The sequence below is a fragment of the Phragmites australis genome, chromosome 6 (assembly GCF_958298935.1).
Source record: "Phragmites australis chromosome 6, lpPhrAust1.1, whole genome shotgun sequence".
NCBI classification, from domain to species: Eukaryota; Viridiplantae; Streptophyta; class Magnoliopsida; order Poales; family Poaceae; genus Phragmites; species Phragmites australis.
Window position 1 is genome coordinate 37,351,098 of NC_084926.1, and position 12,674 is coordinate 37,363,771.

Here is a 12,674-nt window from a genome sequence, read left to right on the forward strand (position 1 = left end):
TGCGCTACTCCTCGCCTCATGCTACGCTACTGCTCCTCACCTTGCACTCCGCTGCTCGCTTCTACTGCTCCTCCTCACTCCTCATTTTATAGCGGGTTGCAGGCAACGCGACGCACCAAAAGCAGCAGAGATGATGCACCCACACGCAAAAAGTAAAGCAACATACATGCATGCTGGCCATTTGCGAAAAAGTAAATATCGAAGTGACGACGACGCGATAAAAGCAAACACGACAACCGGGGCTCGACCATATTCGGCACACGAGGTGCTGAATATGGCATTGTAGCCCATATTTGTACCATGTGCCGATGCCGAATATGGTCGGATCCATATTTTTTTCGACGTATGGTGTATCGAAAGTTAATTTTTGGTAAATGAGATGCCGAATATATATGCTAAAATTGTAAATACGATGATATATTATCTATTTTAACAAATATAATCATATATGTTATCTAATTTTGTATTTTTACCCACATACACGAGTGCCTCCTCTTGATTAGTACTTTCCCAAGAACGTGAGTGCCTTCTCTGGATCAGATGTCTGACCTCCCCTGCAGATCCACGCAACAGATGAGCACGGAGAGCATGCTTTAAACTGGCATCTTAGAGATAAAGAGAGATGTAATAGTGAGATATTAGAGAGCAAAACCGTTGGCAGTTTGATACTTAAAAGGTTGGATAAGCATTTCTTTTGCTCTTTCAATTTACCACTATTTTGTTATTTTCCTACTTAGATACAATGATATAAGATAAAGTGGAGAAAATCACCCTATAAGCTCTCTAGCTTCATCCTCATTGGCGAAGCAAAGGTCAATGCTGCCGGTCTCAAAAAGGTCAATGAGTTGTGACCTATAGCCATGAACCATCTGCATACAGGGTAAAAAAATCACTGTATACATAAAGCTGACCCAGGTTCATAAATTGGACGGTTACCCCTCGAAAATCACGGTAACCGCCCTTACCGAGTTGCACGATTTTATAAACCGACCGGTTTTTGAATTGAATTCAAAAAATTCAAAAACAATATAAAAAATCAAAAACATCTAAAAAATCCTTAAAAACTATAGAAAATTCTAAGATCTTCTGTGAATTTTTTTCAAAAATAATGTTGTTTGCATCATATTCTATAGGGAGGAAGTTTGAAAAAAAAGCTGAAACGTGCATCTCATTTATTAACTTATGTTAAAGAAAAGTTTAACATGAAAATACATATTTTTTTTACGTATGGTGTATCTTAAGAGAATCTTTAAAATTGGTTTCACTTCATTTAGAGTTTTATTAATTTCTCCATAATTTCTACAAAGTTCACAAGAAAAAAATGAACATGTTAAGAAACATCATTGTAATTAACTTTTTCATGTCTACCATTATTTTTTCTACATAAAGCATAATATAAGTAAATTAATAAAAGTTGTTTCACTAATTTTTGTGGTGTGATGGGTGAGTTATGAATTAATCTAGTTGCAACATATTTACACAATCTTACAATAACTATTTTATGAGTTCATGTATTTTTAAAAGACATAATATCATGTAAGAAGGCTATCAAAATTGGTTTCATGACTTTTGGATTAACAAAAGTTAACAATGCATTTAACTAGGTTTAGCAAATACATTTTATCACAGAAAATATTCAACTTTTTTATGAGTATAAATACTTTTATAATGTAGATCATGTTACAAGAAAACCAACAAAATTTATTTTACTTAATTTGAAGCTCAGATGAGTTAGTTATTGATTTTACAATGTTAAGCCATTTTTGGTTTTTTTATACTTCACCGGTTACCGAGAAAACTGTTCGATAATTCGGCAAATGCGAGTGGTTGATTCGATAATTCGGCAAATGCGCTCAGTAACTGGTCCAATTCGAGTGGTTGATTCGATCTGATTTTGCCATGAATTGCAAATTTGACAGAGTAAATTTGACCGAATTCTTGCCAAATTTTGAGATGTTTTTGCGGTGACCGTCAATTTCCGGTTACCGCCAGGGATAGGTTTTCGAGCCTCAAACAAATTTGTGAACCTTGAGCTGACCTCAAGAGAGCAGTTGCAATCAAACTTCAAAACTGGCCAAATCTGATGATACCGAGAAGCTTTCATGTTTATTAGCAATCCTAATAGCTTCAAGAATCTGTTCCATATTCTGTTGTGCATATCTCACAACAAGCCACTGCATTGAAATATAAAATCCAGACTTAACAAATACATATGCTAGAATGTTTTATTTTTCTGACAAAGAAACACATATGGTAATTTTTTTATTTTTCGACAATAATATATATAAGAAATTAAAGCGCACAAAAGAGGAAAAAAGAAACCACCTTGGAGCCTTCGAAGTCCTTTTGAACTCATTTGCCTGTTACATAGACAAATGATCTCATCAATCATAAGATTGTTAAGAGACAAGTAGCCTACGTAACATTTAAGACTGCATCCACCTGCATCTTGACTGCACTAAATAGGCATGGCCGCATGGTGGTGCGATTGCTGCTTGCATCGACCAAGCATGCACACTATATTATCCACAACGCAGTAAAATAAGGGCGAAAAAGATAAATTTCGGCTTCAGATGTTAGGCTACCTGAGCAGTGTGCCCTTAATCTTGTGAGATCTTCACCACTAAAGTTCATATTGTTGACAAAGAAATGCACTGGTTGTCATCTCCACAAGCTCCAATTATTCCAGTTGATATCCCAAAACTCGCTGAGAGCCCACAAATTATGTTGGCAACACTTCCACTAGCTATAGTAGCTATTGGAGAGACATCATCGCAGGAAGGATGTGGGCATTCACTTCAGTAAGAATATGATTCTACTCGTTGATGGACGCCTGTGCATAAAACCACTATCAGATGAAATTCGAAACCTAACCAAATGTCAAAAAAGTATGCTTACCCCTTCAGTGATGCCAGGTTAGTTCCATTGTAGTTGTAAATCGTGACACTGCTAACCAATCAGGGCTCGAAGGAAAATGATCCATGATGCAAATTGGACCCAAATTAAATATCAAGCCGTTTAGATGCATGATTCTTCAGCCTCAAACAGTAGCTAAAAGGAAGTGAAAGGTGTCAACTAGCATAACATATATTTCCACAATTATTTGGTAGCTTTGATTCCATATTTCTTTCTAAGTTTCCATAAAAAAATCTTTTGGTAGCATGGAATTGTTCCTGCAAATGTGTGCATGTGCTTTTGCTTTGTTTACAAGCTAGAGCTAAATGTCTTCTCTTGGAACTGTGCTGATGCGATGAGAATGAATGATAAGATTTCAGAACGTTCAATTGTAGAATCTCCGACTCTCTCAATTCCTCAGTAAGAGAGGAGTGGATTTGACAGATTGAGGAAGCCCTCTAACTGATTGCGCATAATCTTAAAGACAAAGGTAAGAGTTCAAAAGTTTTGGCACAAATAAATCATGTAATCTGCAGAACTTACGCAAAAGTCCGGAACTTCTGCAGAAATCTGCGAAACTTCCGCAGTTAATATTCATCAGGCGGTCCAAAAGTTATAAAATTTATAATAAATTATCTGTAGCTTCAAAAATTATGAAACCAATTTTGTTGGTTTTATAATAACCTAATCTACCTATTAAAAATGTCCCCAGCTATGAAAGAGTTAATTAACTTTCTGAGATAAATTAATTAGGTTAAGGTTTCATTAATTCACTGTTGGTTCTTTGCGAGTCCAAAATTGATGAATTCAATTTTGCTAGTTTCCTTATAACTTGTTCTATCTAAAAAATGTTTTCAGCCATTATATACATATTATGGCATATAATTGTACTTCATTCATACCCATTGTATTGCACATGTTGATCCTTTTTAGAGAACACCGATGCGTCGATCCCGGAGGCCAAGGGTGATCCCGACGCGCCCCACCTATTTGAGCCAGTGCATCAAGGTAAGAAACTAAGCATATTGATCTCTCTTGTGTAATTGGATAAGTCTAAAATTGATGAAATATGCTTATGTATGTATGCATGTTTAGTGAGTCAGTGTCGGATACCAATGGGTAGAAATTATACCGATTGCATTCTTCTATTTTGAATACTTGTGTATTTACATTTCTTGTAGCTTTGAGATGTTGTCAATGTCTAAGTATGAGTTTGACTTATATGCTTAGCCATACTTAGGTCATTCGGTAGAAGTTGAACGACGGCGTATCCCGTTGTTCGCGAGTATAGGACCTTCTTATGATTACATACACTTGTTGAGGTTGAGATAGTTGTATGAGTGGTGAGTATGAGACGAGGTGTGGGTGGTGCTAGGAGGTGTTTTGTCCTGCTCGGATGTAGAATTCCCCTGGGTAGGTCGGTAGAGGAAACCAGACACCGTAGACCGTTTTGCGTCGGTTAAGCACCGATCGTCAGTGTTGTTGGCTTTAGCATTTACCTTACTCACCACATGTCGATCTAATGGTAAGGTGAGCCGAATACCTTTGTAGCTGTAGCTTTTTGGGCGTGGATATTGACGGTGTGAGCGAGCGGGCTTGTAGCGGTACTAGTTTGCTCCGGAAGTAGTTCTAGTACCACCGTGCCGAGCGATGCATGATCCAAACGGTTGGGGCTGGTTAGGAAAGGTTGTTACGAGTACCTCCTTGTGTACACTTTGGCTGGTGGCACAAGCCGAATGGTCCTCTTGTCGTGTGGGTCCAGGAGTATCCTCCTGCAGGGTGTATAAACAGTTCGTAGAGTTTCGAGTATGATTTATAGTTCGGTATGTGGGAGATGGTGATGTTGATTCTTGTTACTTATTGTTACACATGTTGGTTATAGTTACACATATTCAGTTATTAGTTGCAGGGTAGTTTTCATATGTTTTGGTTAAGTTTCAGTCGCTCACGCATATGTCTAGGATGCTTAGTGCATATGTTTTACCTAACCTGTGGCTCATCCTTGCTAATGACCAATGCATAATCCTTGGAGTCGAGCTATGTATATGTGCTCTATATGGTTTAAGTCTTGCGAGTACCTTCGTACTCATGCTTGCGCTTTTAGGTACTCCTACTGCTGAGGAAGAGGCTGTTTTTGACTACTTCGTGCCTTCCGATCTTGGTAGTGGGCAAGAGTAGTGCGTCCTACTCTGAAAGTGACACTTTTGGGACAGTGTCTAAGGGCATGCGGCGCTGTTCTCTTTTGTTGTTTATAAATTTAACCTTCCACTGCGTAGTTCTTTGTGGTTAGGAGTTGAGGGGTTTTGTCTCCTCCTAGCTCACTTTTGTTGTAAATTGTTGAAATCAATTGCATGCTAAATACTTGTAATATAAATATTTATTACTCGCTCTTTATTAAGCTATGTTGTGATGTATATGTTGGAAGGCATGTGTTCCGATCCTTGAGCACAAAACACGTGCCGGGACTACTGGAGCGGTATTCTGTTTAATCGCTGAAGTCATGATCGTGTTAATGATCGACTTAGTGATTAATTAGAATATTATTTGGACGGTTATCACAGCTAAGAATGCAAAAATTCTAAGATTGATAAGCACCAATATAGAAAAAGCATGCTAGGATTGATAAGAAAAATGATAAATATAAAAATAAACAATAATCGTATTTATAAGGAAGAAAAAAGAAACATAAGATTGTTAACCCCCACAAAGAGAAAAAAAAGGTTCAATGAAGCTAAAAAAAAATTCTAGTAAAAAAAGAGAAACATGAGTACACACAGAGAAAAAAATACACTTGTTGAACTTGATACTTGCGAATAAATTTACGTTGTAAAATCATTTACATAATATGACTAAGGAAAGTAAGTACTTCTAAAGAACAAAATAAATGTTTAAACTGAGCCAATACTTGAGAATATATGGGGATCTCATATTACATATGGGAATTTAAAAGTTATAGTTATTTAACAAAATATTTACAACTATATTGGCAAAGATCAATTTATGAAATATATCAAACAAGATTTGTTCTTTAAATGGATGACTCATATATTTAATTAGATTGCCAATACTTGAGAACAAACATTAAAGAACAAAGTGGTAAGATCAATGTGTTGGAATTTGAGGGGTTTTCTGTTTAAAAATTGAATTTGAATTGATGTTAGATTTGAATTTGAGCAAATTTTAAAAGAAAAAAAAAGAAAAAGAAAAAACAGAAAGGGGGTGGCTTCAGACCGGTGGGCCACTTCAAGGCCTATATGGACAAGCATCCCATCAGGGATTGGCCGACCTCAACCCTCTCTGACAGCTTCTAGAAGAGGAGAGTGGCGACAGTATTGTTGGTGGGGGGACTCCACCCTAGCTAGGGTCGATTGGGCAACCGATGGACTCGAATGGTGGAGGCATGCCCTATCCTATTGGCCCCGATGGATATATCCTGGGGGGCGGTGATCTTTGAGAGGATTCAATCTCTTTTTCCCATCCATTCCCCTCGAACTCTCTGCTGGCCTTCCTCCTCTTTGGTATCCTTCTTCGCCCTTTCCTTGGCTGCACCTGGTCAGCTCTGTTGACAGTGCTTGAGATGTGGTGGCACACTTCCTTCGGTTGTGTGGCTGTGGTGTTGGTCGGTGTCCATCAAGTAGATAAACTTGGCTCGGTGTGTGTTGCTTCGCACGTACCATGGTCGTGGTGGTTGTGTTACGTTCTTGTGGCACTTGTAAAGGTGGGGCTCGTGCTATGCTCGTTGGTGCCTGAGCTGAGCGCAGTGTCTACGGTGCTCTCCTTGTGCGCATGTTCTCACCATGGTCACCGAGCGGTGCGTGTGCTCGGCTCTGTGTCTGTGCGTGCCTTGTGTATGCGCACTAGGCGTGGTGTGCACATGCTCTGGTTCGTGTTGTTCCCATCGTGTGAGCGTTCTACTTGGGGTGACCACGTTCGTGCACTGGTTATCTCGGGCTGTTCTTCGACGATGTCCTCCCTAGCCTGGAGCTGGGCCCCTTGCTGTTGTGGTGTTTCCCTGCTCCACAGGTGCTTGTCACGGTATGCCCTATGGCCTGCATATAGGCATTGTATCTCTGAGAACATGCACCCTATCTACCTCAGCATAGAGGGTGTGTCTATGTTTTCTGGGACAGAGCATTCACATGCCTTGCCTTCGGCTTCTGCTTTGAAAAGTAAGATCATTCACGTTGCCTTTATAGTAAAACTTGCAATTTTACCATAACGTGTACCTATATCTATTGTGTGTTGTTATTGTGTGTAAATTACATGGTAGGATTGGTGGGTATATTGCTTGATGATGAAAGGGGGCTATGTGAGATTAGTGTGACAATGTAGTACTAGATTGTAGCAGTGTTAATTATTATTTATAGTCTTGGTATACTTGTTGTCACTATGAGCAATTGAACCTGTTAAATTCTGTTCTTCTATATTGATTTTAATATCTTTATTGCTTAATAGTTTAATATCTTAGTAGACAAGACATTAAACTGGTTGAATACAATCTAGAACTTGTATTTGAAATTATCACACTGATTGGTGATCTTAGTGTAGCGTTGGATGACTGTTTATTCAGTATTATTTTGCCATGTTATGTTAATTGCCATATATAATATGCTGGTGAATTGAGTAGTATTGTTCATGCTTTAGATTATGATAAAATGTTCATATTTATGTCCATTATTTTATTTTATTGCAGTTTGGCTATGTTTATAATGTTTAAATTTAGAATTAATTTAACCGGACAGTTGCTAAAACACACTTTGAAACAACCCAATGTTTAAACCATCAGGAAACAAAATGTCAATCATAGTTGGCATATGATGAGCTGGCACTAATGGTAAAAGATCTTAAGATGTATGCCTGGTATCTACTTTCAGCACGAATTTGAGCTTATGGTATAAGCACTGGGAACTCGGAAGGCACGGTATAGAAAGGGCTGTAGAAAATTCACAGAAACTATTTAATTTCAGAAGTAGTATATAGTGACGATGCAAAATGAAGTACTTCCTACTGACCTATTTAATATAACAATTTACAAATCATTTCCTAACATCTAGATCACCATCACTGACAATCAAAGATCATTTTCACAATCAGCATCCTCAGAAGCACGAGAACTAAAAGTATCACCATTGTAGAATGTTTCTGTCTCGACATCTAAAAAAAAGTGAAGCATGAATCAATACTAATTATGACGAGTTCAAACAGATAACCATGTACGCCAACATACCATGGATGATTACTAGTAGGTAGCCCCAATTTAGAAAGAAAAGGAAGAGGTGAAGAACTGACCTCCAATGGCGTTTGCCACCGAACGGAGAATGATAAAAACGACACTATTACTGAGGTGGCTAAGGGGCAGGCTCAACATTTGGGAGCCGGCATTTGGTCTACATAACAACGTCTAGATTTTTTTTGAAAAGGGAAAATAACAACTGTTAGGATATTATAATTTAAAATTAGAGATAGAGTTATAGTCTAATACTACTCATCAACGCCTATAAATATAGGTTATTTTTTACTTATAACCTGCGTTATCGTAATACAGTTTTATCTCTGATGATTTTTTATCTCCGTATTAGAGAGATTTTTCACGTTAAATCCGTGTCTCTCGGATAAAAAATCCTAACAAGTGACATCAAAGCCCGATTCGACAGAGAGATGACAAAAAAATAGTATATGTTCCAATCTACTGTTTGTTGCATGGATTGGTCCGTCGCTGCCCAGTTCCGTCCATTGCGCATTGCTCTGCCTCTGCACCGCCCCAGGCCACGTGCTCCCGTCATCTCAGATCCATCCACATCGCTGCCCAGTTCCGTCCATTGCGCATTGCTCTGCCTCTGCACCGCCCCAGGCCGCGTGCTCCCGTCATCTCAGATCCATCCACTGAGAGGTTCATTGAGATTGAGTGTTATTTAGTAGAGCTCTTCTGATCTAAATTCTCTAGGCATTCGAGTGCTAGCTTGGTTGGCAAGGATGATGCTCGCACAACGCGAGCGCTCGAGCTAGCCCGTGTTTAAGTCCGAGCACTCGCACGGGCATGCACGAAGCGTGCGTGTACGAAGCAATCTCACTCAACCCCGCCTCCAAAGAAGACCGTGGAAATAGGTTTCACTGTTAAAAAAATCTAAATTTTCTAGGAAATTGATTCTTTGAAAAAAGTGATTTTATAGTTAAAAATAATTCTTTAAAGTAAACTCTATGGAGTAAATAATTTTATAGGAGAAGTGAATAAAAAAATCTGTTTTTTCAGCTCACGGTATCTAGTTTCTTTAAAAAATTACTCCCACAAAATTACTTAAAAAATAAAAACTATAAATTATTATTTAGCGGAGTCCTACTAATTATACTCTAACAGCAGGTCCAAAACGGAAGGAAATTATGTGAGACCCGATCCTTCACGTAGACCCTGCCGCGCCGCGACACGTGCCTGCACGCATGCAGGCCTGCACGTGCGCGCTGTGCGATCTAACGTGCACTGCGCGGATAGGGTCTTGCCGGTTCCTTCGCGCGCGGGACTCTAGAATTTTCGTCCGTCCAAGACCCTCCCAAACAGGTCTAAGTGACACTCCACTCCCTCGGTTTTCGTGTGTCACGTCACCGGCATCTTCCGTCTCGTGCCGTGCGGCAGATCAGCTACTGCGCATCAGGCACCGCCGAAGATAACCAAAGCTGTGCGCCTCCAGAGGTCAGCGTCCGGTTTTTAGCTCGTGCCTCGTGTCGCGCGTCAGCCTCCAAGCGTTCCAGAGCCGATCCGTTTTCCTCCGCGCGTGTGCTACTGCGACAGATCAATATCCCGAGGCAAAAAAACAAAAACAAAAAAAAAACAGAGCGGCAGCAAAGCATCAACAACGAGAAAAAAGGTTGTCGAAAGGGAATTCTGCTACGTGCACACGGGAAAGTCTATCATGATGTTTTCGATTTGTTTTTCGCTTCATGTACACATGCTGCAAATTATTTTGGCTGCAAATTATTTTCTTCTGGTAATTTTCCACAATGTAAAAGCAGTTGTCTTATTAATAACTTTATGTAGAACATCTGTAGACAAACTGAGGTATATGATGAAAAGTACTTTTTATCTAATTTTTCCTAAGTATTGTCTGCCATGTCATGTCAGTCGGTTTAGCACCGATAGTTTTATGAGCATCAACTTAAGTGAGAATGGATTTCATCTAAACTTCTCAATGTCAAATTTAGTATTGGAGAAAAAAAATTACATATCAAAATATGTGATATGTTGTAAAAAAGAACTCCCTAGTACGGTGGCTGGATACATGTCTGAAAAAAATTCAGCCAAAATAGGCCTCAGTGCAAACTCCCTTGTGATCAGGATGTATAATCTCTGGTACACTTTTCTGTGTGCACAAAGCAAAACAGCCAAAAAATTGTCGGCACATGTGTTCACTGCAGTATGATATTTCGCTATTATATTGAGATATAGATTTTCTCTATGGTACTTAAAAATTTAAGTAATTTAGATGTGTACTAATTTGGATGATGCGGTTGCTAAGGAGTTTGAGGTGATTTTTTTATCGAAATTTTTAGTGCACTCGAAGATTTACACCAAGGACACTATTAAGCAACCAAACAATGAAGATTTGCGTATTTTTTATGTTAATTTGTTTTATTTTATATTTATATGGTGGTTTTTATTAGTTTTGAAGGAGGATTACGCCGAGCAACGCGGTCATCATTTTTTTTTTGCCAGCTATTTGGTAGTCAGTCACACCCTAAGTAATGAGCATAATTGCTAATCATGCATTCTTCTTCCACTGCTGGTATATTTCATTGTTCTTGGTGTTATCATTAGTGCTATTATAATCAGATCATTTTTATGCTGGTTGAGGAGAAATTAGTATACTATTTTATTAGATCATTTTGAGTTAGTTATTATGGATGTTTCAACATCGTTCATGCCAGTCTGAAGATTTCTAAATATTCTGCAGAGTTTTATATTTGAAAGTGAAGGTTTTACTCTGGATTAAGTTAAGGTGGAGGATTCTGAGTGCAAAACGAGGAGGATTTTTTTCTACTAAATACTATATTGTTTGTTATTGCAGATGTAATACGGTTTTGCTATCTTCGTTCATTTACAGAGGTATGGTACAAAATATATTACATAGATACTATAATATTTGATACTACATTCAGTACATTCATGTTGTTTTAAAGATGGAGACGTCTGCTTGTGAGGTCTATTGCAAAGTTTTTTATACTCCGTTAATTGCATGATATGCCTTCATTTAGACTATTATTTTAAATGAGCAGTTAATGATTATGTCATGGGGTTCATATCTTTTTATGGCCGTCAATTTGGTATACGTGGTGGTCACATATATAATTTGCTCTTGTAAGACCGTTGTTTGCTGAGCTTTGTGTTTCAGTGGAGTATATATGATTCTATGAGATGAGTTATTTACAAAAGGTTTTATTCATCACTATAGGTGATATTTTGGTTTATGTTTTTAATGATTGAGGGTTGTTCCAGTTTAGATAACTAGATCAGTTGCACAAACTCAGCAGTTCTGCTGGGGTTATGAATTCGTGAAGACCCAAATTGTTCATTTGTTTTGTTTATGGCCTCATTGGGATCTATTGTTTATTTGCTTAATTTAATTTAGTATGAAGTGTTTGAAGACTTAAGTGATCATATTTATTGTTTAGCCTAACGGGGTTTCAGAGATAATTTCTTCAGGGACATATTTATAGGGATTTTGAGTTAAGAGATGTTTGTTAGGATATTATGTCTCAAAATTGTAGATAGAGTTGCAGTCCAACACAACTCCTCAACGCCTATAAATATATACCACATCTATACTTGTAACCTGAGTCATTATAATATAATTTTATCTCTCATGGTACCTATGCATTAGAGGGTTTTCCACTATCAATCCGTGTCTCTCAGATCCAAAATTCTTTACAACATATAGATACCACAAATATTTGGAATTTTTCCCATTCATCCATTCTCGATACAATCCGGGAACGTGGTATGATGAGGAACATCTAGAAATTTGAACACACGTTGTGGCATCCGCAAAATTTCCAAAGAAATTTGAGGAGACACGTCAAGGAGGCAAGCGATATTTGGTCAGCATTTGGGGCCACGTTGTTGTGCATACTGAAACAAAATCTAGATATAGTCACACCATAAATTTCTCGACACAAATCGGAACAAATTTCTAGACACAAATACACGAATAGAGACAAAACTACACCACAAGATTGGACAAACCAGCATGTCTCCGTCGTTGCCGTAGGTCCGGGCCGCGCTGGCACTCCTCCGCGGAGCACACACGGGCCTCGCCAGCGTCATCGACGTGCTCCACCTCCCCGGCGGCACTGCGTGGCTGGACGAGGCATCGCATGCAGGTCGCGCGCTACCCCCTCGGCGCTGTCACCGTCGGGTCCTACGCCGCTCCAGCGCCCAGCTCGCTCTCGCTCTCTCCGGCCCTCTCTGCCTGTCCCCGGCTCGTCTGCTCGCCGCTCATGAATAAAAAAAATGACAAAGCAAATGAACGGGCCAAAAATGAAAACAAAGCCCACGAACAAAATGACATGGACTAGGAGGACAGGTATGGCACGTGCACGAATCGTGGAACCTATCGAACGGGGCAAGATTCGACTGAAATCGTGAATTTAATTGGCTCACTACTGTGTAGTACTCCCCATAAATAAGTGTCGTTTATATATACTTGTTTGCTTGCTAATCAATAAAGTTTACATCATTGTACATAGTTCGGTATCCCTCTAACTAACATCTTTGAATTTTTTTTATGAAA

General features: G+C 38.8%; 1 pseudogene; it reads right to left on the reverse strand.

Annotated features, from left to right (window-relative positions):
* Window positions 1-499: 499 nt before the first annotated feature.
* Window positions 500-12,208, reverse strand: LOC133923191 (uncharacterized; annotated as a pseudogene).
* Window positions 12,209-12,674: the final 466 nt, after the last annotated feature.